The sequence below is a fragment of the Pieris rapae genome, chromosome 21, assembly GCF_905147795.1.
Source record: "Pieris rapae chromosome 21, ilPieRapa1.1, whole genome shotgun sequence".
Classification (NCBI taxonomy): Eukaryota; Metazoa; Arthropoda; class Insecta; order Lepidoptera; family Pieridae; genus Pieris; species Pieris rapae.
This window is the reverse complement of record NC_059529.1, coordinates 751,856-774,078: the sequence shown is the minus strand read 5'-3', so window position 1 is coordinate 774,078 and position 22,223 is coordinate 751,856. Positions and strand designations below refer to the sequence as shown.

At 31.4% G+C, this 22,223-nt stretch overlaps 1 protein-coding gene across 2 annotated transcripts in view; it reads right to left on the bottom strand.

Moving 5' to 3' along the window:
- Window positions 1-22,223, bottom strand: part of LOC111000323 (Ig-like and fibronectin type-III domain-containing protein 2) — a 136,985-nt gene that overhangs the window by 92,233 nt on the left and 22,529 nt on the right. For both annotated transcript variants that reach the window (XM_045632848.1, XM_045632849.1), the window contains exon 2: window positions 405-435. The gene's annotated coding sequence lies outside the window, so the exon portion shown is untranslated. The remainder of the gene's footprint in view (window positions 1-404; window positions 436-22,223) is intronic.

Genomic DNA, 22,223 nt, shown 5'->3' with positions numbered 1-22,223 from the left:
ACAAAACACACACAGTACAAAATAACAATATAATTAAAGAAAAAAAATGATAGATAACAATATTTTTTAGGAACAAGGTATATTTTGAGTATGTGCATGTGTGCTTATTATTATACTTTATATAAGTAACAAGTATGTTTTAAGTTTATTTAAAAAATCTATGTTGTTCGGTTTAAATTTGACCAGGCGTTTAGCGATATATATATATTTTTTTTTCTCTGCGGTAATTTGCAATGGTGGTGGTGATGTCATGTGGAATGACTTCCCATTGGAAGCATCTACTTATCTTCTGCCTAGAGCTACTGCTGGTCTGCTAGCTCTAGAATATGGTGACGTTTTAGTCGACTCACATTTATAATATTACATGAGCGATATATAACTATTTCTTGAAGAAAAGTACTTACAATAAGAAGAATAGAGGTGAATGTTGAAAATCTGTAAGGAAAAATATAATTTAGTAAGTTTATTTATCCAAAAACAGTAATATTTGCCACAGATAATCCAATAAGATACAATTATCAATAGTCAAGGTCCAATGCAATCTAGGGCACGTGTACCACGTGATATGATTATTTATTAATGATAGGTATTGATGGCGTATGAAGGTTTCTACGCAGTAATATTTATGATTATGGATTCTATACGATTGTATAGAAGTGATGCCCTAATGGCTTTAGCGTGCGATTCCAATCCTTGAGGACGTAGGTTCGAACAGTGGCTGTTCACCAATGTATTTTATATGTGAGCATTTAACATTTACTAATGGAAACATCGTGAGGAAACCGATATGCCTTAGACCCTATAAGACCATGGCGTGTCAGAAGCAAGAGGCTGATCATCTACTTGAGTATTAGTTTGACATATCATGAAACAGAAATCAGAGACCCAAAAATGTTGTATCTACTGATTTTATGAAGGAAGGAAAATTGAATATTTTTTATTCCATTATAGGCATATTCATTTATACTGATTGATTATAAGGATTTGTTGGTAGGTAGATTAATGATAGAATACAATTCAGCTCAATCCTAAATTATGTTCGTTCGTCAGTCTCATGAAATTCTATTTACGCTGTAATGACAGTTTAGTACTTCAACGGTTCAACTGAGTGCTAAGAGTGACATCATGCTACAGAAACGAGTCGTTTTAGAAACCTTGCTGTATTAATTCATTTGCTATTAGTATTTACTTGATTCTGATTTTAAAGTGATTATTTCGGGATGCATGGCAGACCCGTGTGACATAAAAGAACTAAGAATTTGTCCTTTGTCGACTCTTAGAACAAAGAAACACAATTTTAAAGATGCAATTGCTAAAATAAGTAACAATACAGTACTCCCCGTTAAAAATATGCAATAATGGTATCTATGAATAAATAGTAGAGTAATCTAGTCATAGCTGACAGTATCCCATCGCTATTAAAGAATTAAACTCGCATTTCTATTCAGTTTGTACAACCATCATATTTTATAACATAGATTTCAAGAATCCAGAAGCAAATAAATTATTATTGTGTTCAGTGATTCTTACTATATAACGATTATATTAAAAGTATGAATATATTGCTTTCATAAAGAAATAGCAGTGGTGGCAGAGAGTATCACAGCGGAATGGATTTGGATAAGGCCTTTGACACAAAAGGACAGACATATACTTTAAACAAGATTGAATTAGAAACGTGTTAAATAAAAAAAAATGTGTACATTTATCGTGTAAAATTATCTGAAATTAAATTATAATAGAATGGTAAAAAAAAATTCATAATAAATGTTTTATAATAACACGAACTGTTTTACTTAAAATGATAATAAATATTTTGTATTTAATTTGCCACCTTGCAGAACACCAATAACAATGATTGGTATTATGAGGGTGAGGCAACAAATCAGATTGCGGAATTCACAGTTGGCTGTTGTCCAATGTCGATGACACTTACGGACATTGGCAGGTGAACACTTCCGAGTTGTGAGACGACCAAAGACACCGTTTAATTAGCATCTATAGTTTGTGAAAAGGTTATTTGCAATGTTTGGGTTAAGTGAATAAATAACATTTTTAATAATAATAAAATAAAAGGCATCCTAGGTATATTGAAAATAAGAAATACATGTACAGAGTAATTATATTCTATGAGCGAAATTATAAATTACAATTGTAATTCTATTTGTTATTATCAATACTCTGTAGGTAAGGAATATTGTAAATACTGTATATTTTGTATAGGATTCAATTATTTATGATTGTTGCAACGACAATCTTAATTATTAGTATTTTCTTAATACAATCTGTATGTCTTACGTTAAATGTTCTGTTAATAAAGTAGTATAAAATATTGCAACGATATTTTTGATTATACTAATCACTTAACGTGATTTCAATTTGAGGAATTCCCGCCTTTTCATTGTTCCATTATCATATTGACGTGCTCTTCCGGTGTATAAGGTCAAGGTGTAACTATGCTTATTGTATTATATATTTTCTATTTACCTTCACATTAACCATATTTAGGTACATAATAGAACACATAACACGCACAATTGTGACGTACACATTTTTTTTACAACGCTAGAGGCTAGCATATAACATATAGAGTCCTTCAAGAAAAGAGCGTACCAATTCTTAAAAATCCGGCAACGCACTTGCGAGCCCTCTGGCATTGAGAGTGTCCATGGGCGGTATCAATTAACATCAAATGAGCCTCCTGCCCGTTTGTCATCTGTTCTATGGAAAAAAAATTCACCGGGGCTCAGAATATATTTTATTAAATAGAATTAGTATTAATTTATATAACCTTTCCGATAAGTAGTGCTTGTCTCTTTCACAATTTTCAAAATAGGCTTTGACCTCTAATCCCGAATTTACTTATACCAGAATATCCTAAGTCCTCAGTTTAAATGCATAGTGGCTTACGTAAAAAGTTACCCTAAAAATATACATAATATAGTAGATTCAATTCTATTGAAATGAAACATAAAAATGGATTTACATAAGCCCGGCATCGAATCTATTTGCACATCCAATTTTATACTAAAGAAAATGCCACCATTTTGTATCTGGTACCACGATCGTAAATGTGCCCTGGCGGAAAAATATAAAAATATTATTGTCGATGGATAGAAACCACTCCTAGGGGTTTTATATTATCGAAGTTTATTGGGCGTTTATGTAGCTTTACTTTCAGGCTAAAATATGACGAGTTCTTTGAAAGTAGTTTTCCTAAATATTCCTAAATTTTCATTACATACGTGATAAACGTTTATTGACATCTTTGTTTTATGTTAATGTATTTGTGTTAATATTTTTTTAGCTTCAATATGTTAACTGTGAATAAAAAATACGTTTATTATGGAATATAAGATAGACAGGTTTCAATTATTCCACGTCATTAAATTTGAACCTGTAGGCATCCATACAGCTTCAAATTTAATACTCATCGGCAAAGAAGACAGAGGGTGTAGGCCGAGAAAAAAGCCGGCGTAAAAAACTCTCGATACTCTTTTAAAATCATCAAACAATACTTATTTTAAACATTATAATAACAAATGATCAATGTATAAAAATAAAAAAAACAACACACGAACGATTGCGAGATTTTTGTATCATTAAACCAGTCAATAAAATAAACATTAATATAAAATACCATCAATTTAAAAAATGTACCAGGGAAGCAGAAAACATAATGGGCAATTAATTCGTTTTATGAGTTATTTGTTGGCATTCGAGCGTATTTTATTTGGCAAAGAGGAACACGAAACTTTTCCCATTCACAAGTACAGAACTTAATAAAATTTAATTTTTAAAACACTAGTGAATTTTTGTGTTCCACTGTGGGAAAATCGTATTATCAAATTAATTCAACGATAAATTGGAAATACGAGGTCTGCACGCATTAGGCTTTCTTAGAGTTGTCTTGATCTCAGCCTTTTTGCATTTAAAATAGTATTATCAATATTGTAATTGTTTTTTTTTGTGAACATCTTATGTATGAAATATATTCTAATTATATAATAAAAACAAGTCTCATTTGCATAGTAAAATTTAATACAAAATATATTGTAAAAGTAAAAGTTTCTTCTCGTTTAGAACAAATAGACGATCTTTGAAGTTAAAAAATATCATATAAAATAAAATCCTTATCCTTTCATACCATCTTTACGCTTTGATCTATTTGACCACGCTAGTGTAGAAAATACAGACGGATAGGGTATCATTAGAAACTGAACCATACGAACATCCCGGGCACATAAAATAAAATTTAATTGTTAGGAAAAATTCCAATAATAACAGACGAAAACACAGATACAGCTTGACTAAAATGACTTGTTTTTACAATAAACAAATTAAACACACGTCTAATTATAAAATAGGTATTGATTATGCGTCGATAAATATATTTGTTATAAAGAGTAAGACTAACAAAATTATTCTAGCAAAGGATTTTAGTTTCAAACCTTAATATATATAAATCACGTGTCACGTTGTTTGTCCGCGATGGACTCATAAACTACCGAACCGATATCAATCAAATTTGCACACCGTGTGTAGTTTGATCTAACTTAAAAGATAGGATAGCTTACATCTCAATTTATACCCGCAATATTATTTTATTGCAAATATTCGTTTATTATTTGATACAATTCTAACAGATGGCGCTGTGTTAAAAGTACCAACTTTTCACATAAGTTCTCCTACCGTTTCCCTTGAAAAGTTTCTATGTAATATAACAAAAACCTTACCCACAGCAACGCTTGGCCGAGTTTGCTAGTATTTTATAAATCTAAGCCTAATACTGTTCGTGAGGACAGTAAACATTGCTTTGAAGCAAATATTGATCTGGTTTCAAACACTCTAAACCGTTCCTTGCCTTTATTACTGACAGGAATACTGGGCTACTCCTTTGTTAATGAAATTGTTTTCTGTATTTGATAGAGACTCTTAGTCTCCACAATATTATTCTGTCAAGTAATTTCTGAGGTTATATTAAGCCAAACGTAATTATAATTATTCGTCTAAATTTATTTCTAAGAAACGTTTAGCTACTCTTTTTAATCGCCAATTTTTTGGCTTACAAAGAAATCGCTAGGAACCATTGCACCATACTTCCCATATGGTCAGAAAATGTCTTGGTATTATTTTGATAGAATCGTTTGGCGATTTTTTTTTATTGAACAGGCGGTAAACGAGCATGAAGCTAGGTTAGGCTAGGTTAGGCTGTGTTAGGTGATACCGCCTGTGCGAGTGCGTTGGTGGCCTTTTAAAAATTAGTAAGCTCGTTTCTTGAAGGACCATAAGTCGATTTGGTTCGGAAACACTTCAGTCGTTTCACATAGCGCAACGCTATTTACAGGCTATTTATGTAATATTTATCTATTTATATAATCTTGTATAGAATAATATTTATGTAATAGAGGACAACATGTTATATTTGCTTTTCCACGACTAACAAGACTTTTTCGTTTTTACTATCAATGCAGCTTGCTAAGTTTTTAAAATATCAGCGATAACATTATATAATTCAGAGCGTTCAATGTCGATATATTCATGTAGGAAATGTTTGATTTCAAATATACTTTGAGAGGGAAATTTACTTTTCGTAATACATGAATACATTGGATATGTTAATATATTGGAAAAATTTAGCTAACATTTTGGGATTACATAATGTATGTGGAAGATTCAAATATTAAAATAAAGTTCTACGCTTATATGGTGTATAGCCCAAATAACTAGATGTTCCGCATATTTGATTATGCCGCCACCCATGGACACTTTCAATGCTAGAGGGCTCGCGATTGCCTTGCCGGCCTTTTAAACCTTGGTACGCTCTTGGTCCTAAGTCGAATTGATTCGGAAATAATTCAGTGGTTCTCTTTTCAGTCGTATTCATCATTGGTGAAGGTTGCGCAACTATAAGAAGCCTCCTGACCTGCCGATGATATTTCTCCTCTTATCGGTCTATATCTTCCCTTAGGTTCTACGGTGATCGATCCCTAGAACTCACTTTGACCATTAAAAACCGCGGGTCTGTGTTCTGTATGTGTGTGTGTGTTCAGCTGGTTCACGACAGGCGATATCAACAAAGTTAGAACTCTTGTATATGTTGTTGAGAGTCACATACAAACTTCGAGATGATCCAAGCAGCATCTTTTTCCAACAACACATCTCGAGTGAATCAATCCTTTTCCTGTTTAAACTAGAATTGTTGATGACTGCAATGGATAGAGGAATATGGCTAAAAGTTTGTAACAGTGTAAAAGTGTAAGTTTAAAATCCGGTACCATATAACATAGCCCTCGTAATTACGAAGAAAAAGAATTAATATCAAAAAGTTATCTGTCATAAATGCTGAAACACAACTTTCAAAATTGAATGAATTTCCTACTCGCATACACGAGGCATACCACAAAATCACTAAACGAATTTAACTTTGTCACTAATGTTCAACAGAAGAAAGTATCCAATGTTAACCAGCTTTTCACGGGGAAAATTGCACGTCAGAATTTCCACATCAACGAATGGTAAAGCGTATATAATTAGCGAATAATCCTTCCGGCTGTTTGAACAAAAAATTAACGTATTCCGTACGAGCAGAGTAAGCGGATATTAATAAGCTTAAAATATTTGACTTTTTAAATCCGCACAAAAGTACCAAAGTTAGTTATATATTCTCCTAATAGAGTATTCTAACTAATGTTTATAGTGCCCATATTTTAACACATTATATTATGGCCCCACATATTATATGCTGGAGGAGAATGCTTGGGGTTTTGTGGACTGATTTTCGTACAAACGTCTCGATACTTCAAGAACTCGGTATTAAGCAGCGTCTGTTTTCAACAGTACAATCTCGCATTCTTACATTATTCGGGCGCGTATCTCAACGTGGTGATCAGTCCATAGAACGTCTTCTCGTTCAAGGGAAGGTGGAAGGCACTAGACCGCGCGGCAGGTCACCTAAGCGTTGGAGTGATCAGATAAGTCTGCCGTAGGAGGATCACTGAGTCAGTGCAGCAGGATGATCTCTAATTGGCAACGATGGCGGAACGTCGTGAAACTCATCACATCTGCCCCTTCTATTACCACATAGCGATCACGACCGCTCTGTCAAGAGTGTACCGAATAAAAAGAAGAAGATATTATGACCCGGCATGGCTGGACATTCATTTAAATATTTTGAAAAAAAATATAGCTAACATGATAAAATATTTTTAATGGGTCCAATGCGTTCATTAAAAACATAAGGTTTCTCCGAACGATACATCACTGAAGAAAAACTTTTCAATTCAAATTACAATAGTCTGTACTAGATAGTTTTAACTAATCAAATAAATAAATAAAATTGATCTTATATTCGGCTTTAGGTTTGAGACTATATTATTATATTAATTAACAAATATTGAGCACTTCAATATAACTTCCTTATAAAATGTTACCCGAGGTTGTTCTGCCACCATCTTTTGCTTCACACGATGAATCGTGATTCACCAAGATTGTTTTAAAAGCCCGAAACTTTGAAACAGAGTTTTGGAAGCAATTTACTGTCTTATTATTATGTTGGACTAATTTCTTTTTAATCACAATATGATTCTCAATCTATTGTATCATAGTGTTTCTTTCCAATTTTTAAGTGATTGATTTTAATAAGTTTTGTGAATATTCATTTAGTCTGAATAAATCTTAAACTAGTTTTTGAACCCTTAATTAGGTTATGAATTTTTATTTCTGGATTTTATGATTTCCCCCTCCCTTGATCTCCCAACCTTCACTCTTCCTCCACTAACCTCCACGTTTTATAGCGATAATATTACTGTAATAAACTTTCCATGGCAACAAAAATAAATCAATTTAGCTAGTATATTATAATTCCATGCATAGAATATATGCATCCGTGTTGATATGTACTATAGCTGTATAAATATATGAACTCAAGAACAACATACAGTGTGCCAAAAGTGATATTCAGAATGGTCGGAATTTAATATAGCTCGTGCGAACAAATCAAATCTAAAGGGTGTTGGTCGCCAATGTATCTGATAGATTTTATTATACTCTGTGATAATGAGAAACGTAATACGGAGACGAAGAAACAGTGACAACAACTAAATTATTTAAGTCGTTATTTCAGTAAAAGTTTGTAGTGCTTTGATACAAAATAGTGCCATTTAATATTATTTATCAAGGGTCATTCAAATGCGATTTAATATGTAATAAAATATTGGAATAATACAATTTTACTGTACTGAGATACAAAGGACTGACTATCATTGATTTTTATTAATTATAGCGCTTTCTTTTAATAGAAGTGACAAATTGATATAAAAATTATTATATTAATAATTATATTTGGTATAAATTCATTACAGGACGTTACAAGTAAAGATTTTTGGTTTTAATCCAGAAATGATCTTCAGTCCGTGAATCCGAAAACATTGGTTACGAAGGCTGTATTGGCAAGTATAGTATAGGCCAGTACTTTAACAATTCTCCAATTATTAATATATCATTTTAAAAGTCATGGAAACCGTTTCTTTACAGTTTATTGGAAGAGGCATACTTTTCCTTTACTCTGTCGCGACCCATGGCATGCAAAATTAAAATCAACTTCAGTGTTCACGTGAATTAAACCTTTTTACGTAAAATTTTGGCTATGTGGAATTAATATTGAGTTACAATAATTAATAGCGACGGGATTATCGATTGGTTTATTTATTATGTCACAGATCAGTAACAGAGGTCATTGGTTGGTCACTGGTTTTACTTTTATAGGGAAATGCTATTATTAATAATACTTTTGTGTATACGAAGCTTTCGAACGTCTGTTTTTTTATTATTAAATTTTTAAACTTTAACATTTATATGCCTATTTTAATGTCTAATAGTGCATTTTTTGTAATTAATGTATCATAATTTACCTCTTTCCTTGCAAATAAACGTTGTCGTTTGAAATAAAAACAATAACATACTTAGCACAGAATAAGTATTCTAGTTGCGTTCGACGAACAATTTTCTTTTTTTATAGGATAAAGAACTCACGAGACGCTCAAACGGCAAGCCCATGGACACCCTTTTTAGTAGGTGCGTTCTAGTAGATCTTTAAGGAAGGTATACGTTTATTAAACTATTGAAGGTTGATTAATTTAATGTATAAGTTGATAACCTTTATTTATATAAAAATACATAAACTACAGTATTAAAACAATAGGATAATGTCGAAAAAATTAAAACATTTAATACATAATAAACACAATATAAAGATGTCGACAGTGTCGGAGACAGCGTTCATTGCTAACGGAGATCTGTGACACATACTGGTTCTGACCCTTGGTATCCCAAACAGCCTTGGTCTTCGCTGTAAATAACACTTGGGTAGCTAAAAGAATAAAGTAGGCCTGTAACTCTTTATACAGTACAATATTTACTTAAATCGTTGGTTAGGGACTTGAAAATCCAGGATCAGGTTTTAAAGCAATACCACCACACTACACTACCACCAAAGCATGATAACTGTCATATTTTGCAGCATTTCCATGATCCACAAGAGTATTTATGGCTAAAATCTCAACCTGGAGCCGTCAAAATTCTATGACTGCGCAATGCGGCTCTATTTCATAGGCTGAAGCCGTGCAAATAACTCGGAGTCAACAGACCGCCTCCAAAACAGCTTGAATCGCATGAATAATCCACAATTCGACGATTTACGGCGTTCCGTAATCCGCAAGTCGACGCGCAGCTTGTATTATTCACTCGCACTGCCTTGAGTGAGTCTGTAGACCTGGGGGAATTCTATAACCATTTTGTGGTAGAGTGTTTAATTGCCTAGTAGTTCCCACATTCATAGTTCATACATTTTTTAATTTATATCACTGGCCTTAGTATGTATATAAGTTATTATTTTAATATTTTCAACATATTGAAATAATAAATTAATATGTATTATTTCCTGGTGGACAGGAAAGTCGAATGGGTTCGGAAATACTTCAGTGCCACATCAAGCCAACTTATACCTTCATATAATGAAGGTCTATATGTATATGTCAGTATTTATATTGTCTAGTGCTGTTCATTAACGAAGTTACTTACTAATTAAAAATGATACTAAAATCGTAAATATTATATATACGTACAAAACTCTATAGGTTCATTTATAAGTAAGATATATTTTATAGAGTTTTATACTAAAATATTATATAATAAAATATTGTACAGTAATTTTAAAGCTATTAAAGGTAATAAAAGAAATCTATAACGATTTATTGTTACTATGTTAATAGGCTATACTAGCAACACGAAATATGACGTAATATGCGCGCACGCATAGTGTCGGAAGCGACGTCACGTGCGATACACTTTCTTGGGTGTGGTTTTTGTTACAGGAGGATGGCGATAAATGTTTTTTTTTTATAGAACAGGCGGCAAACGGGCAGGAGGCTCACCTGATGTTAAGTGTGTTAAATCAATCCGAAATTCGACTTATATATTATAAGCATAAAATTTAATTGTTTTTAGTACCTCAGTGTTGGTGCTTTATTTTAATGTAATAATTTTATATATAATTTTAGTAATAATCGCAATACAGCGAGTAAATGCCAGCGCTATAGGACCATTGCCTCGGGGACCGAACTTTTTACTTTGGTTTTAATTTTCTATTTATTTATTTTTGATTATTATTATGTAGGTTAAGAATATATTAAAAACTGTATATTTACTCGCACTATAAGCCCTCTGGCGATGTGCTATAGGTGGAAACTTTTTTTTGTAGAATAGAGGGCAAATGGGCAGGAGGCTCACGTGGTGTTAAGTGATACCGCCCATGGACGTATCACTTAACATTAGATATGGCTCCTGCTCGTTTACCGCTCTTATATAAAAAAAAAGTAACAAATGCTACAATAATAAGAAATAAACTAAAGTGTTAATGGGGAGGCACGTGGCAAGAGGAACGGAAAAGCACAGCAAAACAAGTTACAGCAAAACAAGTACAGCAAACAAATAAGAGGAAGACAATTAAGAAGCTAAACAGACTAAATTAAAAACAGCAGGTGGCACAGTGGAGAAAGCAATGGATATTTGGAGAAGGGCTTTGCCAAAAAAACGCACATAGATACTTTAAAGAAGATTGAAATAAAAACGTATTTAAATGTATTTGAATTAAAAGTTTATTATTATTAATTTTTACAAAAAATCACTAGCTCGTACGGAGATAGGGCAGGAAAATATTCATTGACACAGAGAGTTTCACAGTGGCTAGGATAATGGCTGTAGGCTAGAATTTTTGACTAACATCGTTCAAGTTAGTTTAAATTTTATACCACACGTTATCGCACGCAACCGTTATGTAAAAACCATGCAATCTTTGTCTCATGTCTGCATATGCAATTAACTGTGTAATGCGAGCACTGACCTATTGATTGCCTATTTCTGTGTACAAATTTTTTAATTCATATTCTTTTTATTGCTGTTTAGGATTTAGAATTCCAAATCGTTTTTATAGTTTCTGAGTTTGTTAAAATACAATCTTACAAGACATCTTATAAGTGTCTAAAACTATTTACTAGGTAGATAGTACCGGTGATCCCATACCTGGTACTCTTCTCGACGAATAATATCACAATACAGTGGTAAAATACTAGCATTAAAGGTACCAAACTTTTTTTTACTGAAATTAAGTATATTTAATCTACATAGTATAATAATAGTCAAAATATATAAATTATAATAAAACATTCATATAAAATATGTAAAATCTATTTGTATTTATATATTTCTTTACAATAAAAATAAATTGTGTATGGGCCTCAAACCGCACGGTTGAAAGGGTTGAATGTCGCCAATCACTGAGTTAATATTGATAAAGTGAAGTCAATTTTAATCAAAAGTATGAGAAACTAGACTTTCACCTGAATAGGTTGGGTGTGCCCCGCAATATCGTAATTACTTCCGGTTCACGAATTTTCTATTCAATGGAACGCGGTGAAAAGCTAATTATGGTTTGAGGCTAAAAATATACGAAATTCATTTATTACATGAAGTCTAAGGTCTAAAAGTATTCAATACAGCGAAATTTAACTAAATATTTTCGACGTCCTGGTGGACAGAAAAACTGTGTCCAGTTTATGTTTCCATCAAACCAACTTCTACTATTTAAGATTATTTATACAATAAATAAATAAATATAATAACAAGTATAGTCTCTACTAAGGAGAAGACACTCTGTTCTTGCGTACGTTGAGTACACAGTTACTGTTAGTAACAAAAATAAGTAAAATATTGAAATATTAAGTACACAAAAATGTAAAAAGTTCATAATATTACGCGTAATAAATTTTTATGAATGTATTTTAATACAATATATTACTTAGCTTTCAACATGTTAACCTCGATTTTATTTTGTATATTTATATTGAAAGTTGTATAAGTTCTGGAGGAGTTATATTTTAAGTGTAAAATAATAAATGGTAAGTAGGAAATATAAATTAAATATACAGAATTTACAATTTTCTTAATCTACATGGTTTTCTTATTGTTTTCTTCGTTCAACGAATAAGTATCGCAATACAGCGAAGAAATGATGCCAGTTTTAAAGGTACAGCAGCCAAACTTTTTCAATTTGTTTTAATTTTATTTTTATTATTACGTAATAAATTAGTTCTTAATATAATGTAGTGGCATAAACATTGCCCAGATTTAAAGTTTACAATTGAAAATTAATTTATAATTGCGGAATACCACAGGCAATCTCACTAACCCAGAACTTGTGTTTTTTTTATTTAGTCAATAATTTTCGATGTATATTATCATCAGTAACGTTTGAGAGCAGTATTTTTTTATTCACGTCAAAAAGTTTTTTGGACTATATGAATAAAGTTTGCATATAATTGAAACTTAAATAAAATTGTTTTGCATTATATTTCAAATTCCGATAAAAATCCCTTGATACGTTGACCTAAAAATAAGAATTCCCGTTTGATCCCTCGCGTAAATACATTATTTAATAATGAGTATCTTTGTGCTAAGGAAAATTGTTTCGTCAGCAATTTCCTTCAAAAAGAATAAATTGTGGGTAACTTTGAAATATGCAACATCACCATATTGTTAGCGGGAAAGGGGAAAATTCTTTAATAAATGGGATGTTTGTAAAGGCAAAAGGGAAATAAGTATATAATATAGGTTAACTTTGAATTGAAAAGCTGCGCATAGTTATGATAATTGCGATCTAAACCCCGCAACTCACTTTCAATAGAATTGAAAGTTTTACAAACTATTTGGGATTATATATCTGTGATTAGTAACCTGTAACCTAGAGAAATTGGAGAGAGAAATTTTTATTTTCTTTCTATTAAGAATATAATTCAAATTAAACTCTCATTATTTCAGAAACGCGCCAAAACGCTCTCTAGACAAGATGGCGTCGCACGAGACGCTGACAAGGCTGTCAAATGTAAAGAAACGTCAATTATTTGTGTGTTAATTACCAAAAACACAAATATTATATTTGCACCAAAACTATTCTGACGTAATTAAACTCCAAGACAGTGTCAGAATACAAGAAGACTATGTATTTTTGACAAATCAGGTTACAGGTTATTTTACTCATAATACCTTTAGAAGAAAACTGTAAATAAATAGTCATAAACCGTCCATGTTTTAAAATATGCAAATAATTAATCGGATAATCTTATGTTTTGTTGTTACAAATTGTACATTGCTCCAGAATCTTAAAATAAATTGATTAAAACCAATAAATAAAATCGGGGTAAAATGCAGGTTGAGCAATAATTAAGCAGCGAAGAGGTGTTAATGAGCAAATTGAACGGGTTTGAATAGGATTCTATTAATTATTAACGTGCTTAACAGGGAATAGCAATAAAATAATATATGAAGCTGCTTAAAGAAAAAGTTCAGTTGTTTAAAACAAATACTTAAACTATTTCACCATGCCTCCTGTCGATAGAGGTCAAATCTTTGATTTTAATTTATTTTATTATTATTAATGACTTGAGAAGTCACGTCGAACATGGTGTAATGGCTGCAGCTTCTTATAAACATTGCGAAAAACAAAAACTTTGCGATTAAAAAGAGTGGCGGAGACTTTACTGCCATATCTTCTTTTCCGTTCTACGGCCTTGATTTGAGAACTAGCAGTAAATGTAATAGCTATAAAATAGCATCATTTTCTAATCTTAATAATGACGTTATTAATGTATATATTTTCTGAATGAACGTGACAAAATATGATTTAACTAATTGAGGATTATAGTGAGTTTATATAAGAAAAGGATATATTATAAAGAAATGGTAAATTTATTTGAGCCTAGAAGTATTATAATATAATTACTAAAATAATTAAATTAATCCAGAATGTATGTATTCGTACAAAATACAGTACTAAATTATATCTCAGAGTACTTTAATGAACATTTAATAAAGCTAAATAAATAATTGAGGATGTCTTGATTTACCACTTTATTCAATTATTACCCAGATTATTATTGCACTAGAATGTGGAATTGCGTAACAATCTAGGATTATGTGAAAACAAAATGAGGAAAGCTTTGTATAACTTGTATTTCAGACTCATCAAAGTGTGCGACACACAAAATGTTGCTTTACAATTCTAATCGATTGCCTTGTCTAGCGAATGCCATACTTTCCGCACAATATACAGCACCGGGGGCTTCAGTAAAAAATATATAGAAATTTAGGTACACATATAATAAGTAAAGGAAAGAAAAATTATACTAACATAGATTAAACTGCATGAACTAAAACTAAAATAAATTCTAATAAGTGTAAACTTTAATTACTGAAAATAAAAGGCTTTTTTATTTTATTTATACAGCACCGTATGATAGAATAATTATCTAAAAGGAAAATACATCATATCTTATACATGTTAAACTAGCGGCCTTTCCCGCCGCACGGCAGAAACATATATTCTTTATAACTATATATAGATCAGTGGTGAGACGTAGATCTCTCCTTAGATAAAGGAGGGCAATTCTGTTACGCGACTCTGAGACATGGGACACATGAATTATTTCCTTTGCTGTGCATTGCATTAAATGGTCCGGTCATTTTAGACAATTGAAATACACAAAATTCCGACAGAGCCAAATCTTCTTAGAGATTTTACCACAAGGAATAAAGTGTCAAAAGTCCCCATCAGTCCCATGTGAGCTTAGGGACTTATTCGGGGCCTCAAGGTCAAAATTTTAGGTTTTTTGGAATTTTCTCGAAAACGGTAAGTTTTATCGGAAAAGTACTTACGAGCAAAGTTGTAGATCTTAAAATTCTCTATAAAAATAATCCCTATATGTTTTTCTCTAAGACCTACTATTTCCCAGATGTTGTATGTAGTGCATAGTATGTGCATACTATGTTCTACATAGTATGCACACATATGCCACATATATACATATTTAGGTACTCAAGCAAGCAAAAATGCCTACTCGTGTCTGCATATTGCCATGAGACAAGCTCCGAATTGATCACTATTTTTATGTCTAAAATGACCGGACTAAAAATTTATTTGCAGATTAGCAAGCAAAAGGGGACTCGTTAACCCAATGACTTAAAGCAGGGAAGCCACACCTCTAGCAACCTAAATAATTATCAATGAAGGATGCCACGTTAAACAATAATGAATTATTTTTTCAAATAATATTTTTTCTTCTTCAAATTATATAAATAATAATAATAATATTTATTTATTTTCTCACAAAAACTTACAAAACTTCATCCATTATATTATGTTTACAACTATTTATTAACGTATCAGTATAAACAATTGTCATTCTTCTTTTAAGGAATTGTTATTGTTTATGTGAGACTGATGCCTGCTAAAGGATGTGCACCTGTGTTTCGTTACTAAACACGAGATCATAAAAAAATCTCATTTTTCTCATTTGTGATAAAGAAATAATTAAAGTATAATGAGGCTTACATGAAGCTAGTGATAAGAGACCAGTAGGTCAGCCTACAGCTGGATAAAGTTGAGGACGACCTACTGCAGCTGAAACCCAGCTAGTTGCGAGAAGTGGCACAGGAGAGGAAGTGTTGGAAAATTCTCATTACGGCTAAATTAATTTATTTAGAATTACAGCATGGAATTATATTGGGTTTAATAATCTTCATTCACTGTATTTAGTTTTTAATCTTAATATATATATTTCTTGTGTGCGTGTGTATGTGACTGAACTCCTCCTAAACGACTGGACCGATTTAGACGAAATTTTTTGTGTGTGTTCAAGGGGATCTGGGAATGGTTTAGATTCACAATTTTGTCCGCTGGACAATGTTTTTTTAATTAATTTTCAATTTATTAGTTGTTGTTGATTTTGGAATGTTTTACATTGGATCCGACAGACGGCGCTACCATCGCAGTGTCAAATTTTAAATAATATTCGAATTTTAATTTTAGTCTGTCCCGAAATTTAAAAAAAGTTTTGTTATCATTGTGTTATATCGTGTGTGACCATGTGCTGGATCGTTAGATATTGTCATAACATTTGAATAATAATTTTCATCAAAATGGCTTATTAAAAATTGAAATTTTGAAATTAAAGACGTGTAGACAGGACAACGTCTGTCGGATCCGCTAGTATATTATATAACTGTGGGAATACAAAAATCAAGTACACAGATCATATCTGGAAATGATATTCTAGAAAATTAAAGGGTCTCATACTGTTCCCCAGATTCAACTTTGAATATTTTAACTTGGATTCCCCAGTTTTAATCTGTTCTCATTAAAATGGTTTTCTCATGGGAGTACCCGAACGATATCATTCAAATGATCGTAATCTATAGAATTATGTCAAGATTCTATATTCTTTTAATAACTTTTTTAAATTTAAGTTAACAGTCTGAAGACTAAATAGCATACGAGAAAGGTTCGCATTTGAAAATATGTATGTATGTCGTATTTTCTAGCTATTTCTATATATTAACGTAAAGTTTTGTTTCAAATATTTTTTAGTTCTTCATCTCTCTTCTCTTAAGAGTGAAACGGAGATCATTTATGATATTTGTATAAACTCTAGTGATCAGCTTCCTAGCCGCAACTAGCAACGTAAGTAGATATTTTTAAGAAGAAAAAGATTTCTGTACCTATTTCAATTGTCAAACAAACAAAATATCTTTATTCATCTAGGTAAACAAGTACACTTATGAACGTAAAAATTAAATTGATTGTAAATTTACATTTACTACCAGTTCGCAAGTCAAGAGCGTAGAGCGGGCAAGAAGAACTGGTGAGAAAATTTCCTCCTAAAAAAGAAACTCCTTGCCTGACACACTCCATCGACCGACTAAGGCAAGCCGGTTTCCTCACGATGTTTTCCTTCACCGTTCAAGCAAATGTTAAATGCGCACATGGAAACAAAGTCCATTAGTGCACAGCCGGGGATCGAACCTACGACCTCAGGTATGAGAGTCGCACGCTGAAGCCACTAGGCCAACACTACTCTCCAAAAATTGTCCAAATTGTGAAGAAGCTAGCAGTGTGCTAAGAATGTCGTAGCAATGGACAAAAGCTATTTATATGAAGGGAATCCACTTCCGAGACTAATTTTAATTAGCACTCTCTATAGAAGTAGCCGAGAGCTTCGCAAACGCTTAGTTCTTCAATTTACTATTTAATTATTAAACCTTATTACCGGCTGAGGAGCGCGTTTGAGATTCTTGTCTATTTCTAAATTTAAATAACTAACTTTAACAGCCTTTTTATTAATGTCTTTTAATTGAGATATTAAACGATCTGGCCTAAGATTGATAAGCAATAACTCTAATCCTATTTTGTTAATAATAAGAATTCATTCAGGCGAATACACTCTTGATATTATGTGAACACAGAATATTGATAAAAAATTACGTATTTATGAAGTTATTACTTTAACATGCTTAATTAAAAATAATATTTTTGTCAGAAAAACAACTGATACTAAGTTTAGCAGAGGAATTAAAATATAGTTTTATTTATTCATAATTGTTTAGAAATACAAGAAAGTATGATTTTACAATCAATAAGAGCATTAAAATTACAATGTATGGGGTATAAGAACGCATACTAGCAGAAATTTAAAATTTAAAATCTCCACTAAAAACTAATTTGGGGGCTCATCGTCTCTTTAACCACGGCTGAAGAAATCAAATCAATATAGCAAATTTTCGTCTGATACATTAAAAAAAATAAACTACAAGATTTAATGAGACAAACATAACATACACGAACGGATAAATTATATAAACTAAACAGAAATTGATTTCAAAGTGTGCAGGGAGCAACTATTTACTACTACTAGTTTTCTATTTCTGATTTTTCTTCCTTCACCTCTCTATAACGCCATAAAATGCACAGTTCCTTCAGTCTCGTTATATAGACTTTACACTTTATCTTAATCGCAAACAATATATCAGTTTCTATGTAAATTTACAGTTAATTTAATTTATTTTTCTTGACGTTCATAAGTGTACATGTTTACCTATATGAATAAAGATATTTTGATTTGATTGGATTTGATATGATTCTGTAATGATAACTTCTTAAAGTGCTCTAGCCTAGTTTATTAACGACTACCGAACACCGGTTTCATGTTTATTCTACCTTTTAAAGTTTTTTTCACAAAGGAATAATACAATTTATGAAAGCAACAAATTCCTGAAAAATGAGCAGTCATTTGCACGTCTTCAAAGAAATTAAATTCCACGGAAGCCATTTTTAATTACAGGAAACTCTTGAACGTATTAACAATTACGTACACTGAATTAAAAATTCCAAGTTACGGATAACGAAATTTTCGTTTTTCAATATATGCTGTTGATTTCTGGTACACAGAGTACTTTAATTGGAAGGCCTTTTCTCCAACTTAAAGGATTCTCGAAGAGACTGTTTGAAGACCCCAGCGGTTAAAGTTGTGAAGTCGTATACATCTTTAGCGGCCGCAATAATTTCTGTCAATCGGGGAAGTCATCGCAATGATTTTAGATGGAAAATGTAGGTATCGCTAAACTTTTTAAACGGGAGATTTGATTTTAGTTATTTAGTATTTCATTTGGTTCGTTTTTGTTAAGTAAGTTATATTTATCTTTCATTGTGAATGTTATAGTTATTTCAATAGAAAATTGTAAATTTTTGTTTTGTAAATTATATACTTTTAATTATAAATTAGATTTGCAAATGATTCATATCGGTAATATTGTACTGATACTGTATATATATATATATATATATATTTGCACACTCATTTACTTAAAAGATAGGATAGCTTACATCTCAATTTATACCGGCAATATTATTATATTGCAAATATTTTTTCTTCAGTCTGTATACAATCCGATGTATTTCGTCTGGTTTAAATTACTTTTCATCTAGTAGCTAATAAATAAAACACGAATAATTGGAACAATCGAAACAATTATTTGTTTAAATTCATAACCAAGTCTTCAAAAGACCCCTTAAATCTACATTATTACTTAATAATGATAACGACAAGTTAAAAGAAAACTCAAATCATTAAATTATTGATAGAACCTTAATTTTCCGGGCGCAATATTTGTAATTAAATTTTCTCCTCGACCATTTAATTACTCCGTAACATTTCCTGTATTTCAGTTCCATTTTAAACGAAGTGGAAAAAGGTGAAAATCGGAAGAAAATTCTAGGAAGATTGCTCCCGATGTATTCCTATATCATACAATAATTTTTTTTATTTACTTTAATGTGTATTAAGTTTCTTAAAACTTTTTACGAACCGCATAGAGTAATTCAATAATATTAATTCAATGTTACTTCCAAAAGAGACTTTCATAAGAGAGCTTCTGACTACGATTGCTATACTCCAATCAAGTTAATTTTAAAGTCTTTTTTTATATACGGGGGGGCACACAGGCAGGATGCTCCTCTGATTTTATCGATACCGCTGCCCATAGAATATTAATTAATTAAATATTTAACTAAAAAGAAAACTGCGCAGCCTAGTGGAAATCACCACTGTTCAACAATGGATTTTGTTTCTATGTGGACCATTAATAGTTTTTTTTATAGCACAACGGGCACAGAAAGCTTATTTGATCTTAAATGATACCGCCGTCCATGGGCACTCTCAATGCCAGTCTTTTAAGAATTCGTACGCTCTTCTCTTGTCGTAAGTTGGGGAAAAGGGGCACTCTTAATGCCAAAAGACGCGTGAGTGCGTTGCCGGCCTTTTCATAATTGGTACGCTCTTTTCTTGAAGGACCCTTAGTCAAATTGGTTCGAAATTATTTATTAAGGATTCTGTAAAATATCGTCATAAATCTTAAATTGCATTTCTTTATGCTAAATCTCAACAATATATGCACTAATTAGTCTTGGAGGCTGCGAAATTTCATCTCTCTAACTGATAATGCCACGGCTAATGGAGAAATGGATATATGAAGATACAGTTTTGGAATATATTTAATATGATATATGAGAAATTGAAGATTGGAAATATTGTTTATTTCAATTATCTGTTTTTAGAGCCATTTTAAACATTTCATATGGATGAAACTTTGAAATATTCATTCGATAATCGTGCCTTCGAGATGAGAACCTGTCTCCATCTATATGGGCCTTTAGTTAATAAAAGTCACAGCTGATAAGTTATATTATTTCTTTTTTCAATATCTATTAAAAATGTTCCTATAAAAATTCCAACATAAAGCATTTCTCCCCATTTCTCGGGTCGGGCAATAACACTAATGTCCAATTTATCAATAGAGCGACAGGTGACGGGATCTGGGCAAATTTAATATACTTTTTGTTGTAACCCTTCGGCTGACGTGGATTACATCGGTAGGGTTGCCACTCAAGATGTATTTAATTTCTACGGCTGTCAGTTTATTGGATTTGTGAATCCGTATAACAAAACTTTTTGCTCGCCTCCAGTGTTGCCAATATTTTTTTATGTTTTCCCTTGTTTTGTTTAATGTGCAAAACAAAGAACGCTTACAGCCTATAGAAATTTAATTTTAAAGATCTGTTTGTAGCAATTTATGTCATACTTAGATTTGCTAAATGATGCTTGTGGTATTGAAACGCATTTTAAAATACAATTACTTTATTTTTATTAGTAAAACTCCTCTTAGAATAATGAACTTATAACTTTGTACTTATATTTTTCTAATAAGGCGACTGATCTTTAATGACGGACTTTTAAAAAAGCCTATCTGACCTAATCCGCTGCTTTTTCTTGTTGTTAAATTAATATAAAAATCTTAAAATTAATGTGTTTTTTATAACATTTCTGTTTGAAATAATTGTCATATATTTAAGATAAGATAGCCTGTAACATAAATTGTAGATTTGTAGATATAGCATTATAAAATGAGGTGAAGTTTAGTAAATATATAGTTATATTAAATACGAGTTGAATCTAGCATAAAATTGTATTATTTGAAATAAAAATAATTAAATAAATTAAACTTATTTCGTTCATAGTTTTATTTTTGGTTTAAGTCCAAATCGCACTATTTTTAATTTAGGTTTATGTGTATTGTTTATGTCTTATGTCAGACTATCTCCGCAAAAACTAAGAACAAGTATTAACTACTAACAAATGTTAATTAATTAACTAATTCGCAATTTAATTGGAAATCCTACCTAAAATCTCCCAATTAGTATTCACCAACTATGTATATTACTAACTTCCTTTTTGGTCTAATATTAATTCAACAGTTGATAATAGACAATCCTTGAAATTATTACCCTAAGTTGTTGTAAAATGTTTTTATTAAAGAAATATTAAAGCTGAAAGGATGAAATACCATCTGTCCTGCTCATTCGTATGTGAAAAGCCGAAGAAAATAAAGACAGACAATGTATTATACTATAATAACCGGTTTTGTATCGAACAATAAAGGAATATCGACAATGGACGCATCCTGTGGGATTGTATTCTGTACAATTGTGTATTAAAAATATGGAGAAGACCTTTGCGTATGTATCTGTATCATTTACATATATTTTTATCTAGAAAATATCAGATAAAATATATATAAAAATGTTTATGTACCAAACTTTTTAATATAATTATTAAAATATACACATAAAACAATTGTTTAGTCGGTGAATTATAATCTTGTAACCCAAAGGCCTGTGTTACTAGATTATAATTCAGTTCAAGTTTAACGAGGTCATTTTCCTGGCGACACATAATTATAACCTATTCACTTTATGAATAGATCAATTCAGGGGAATAGAC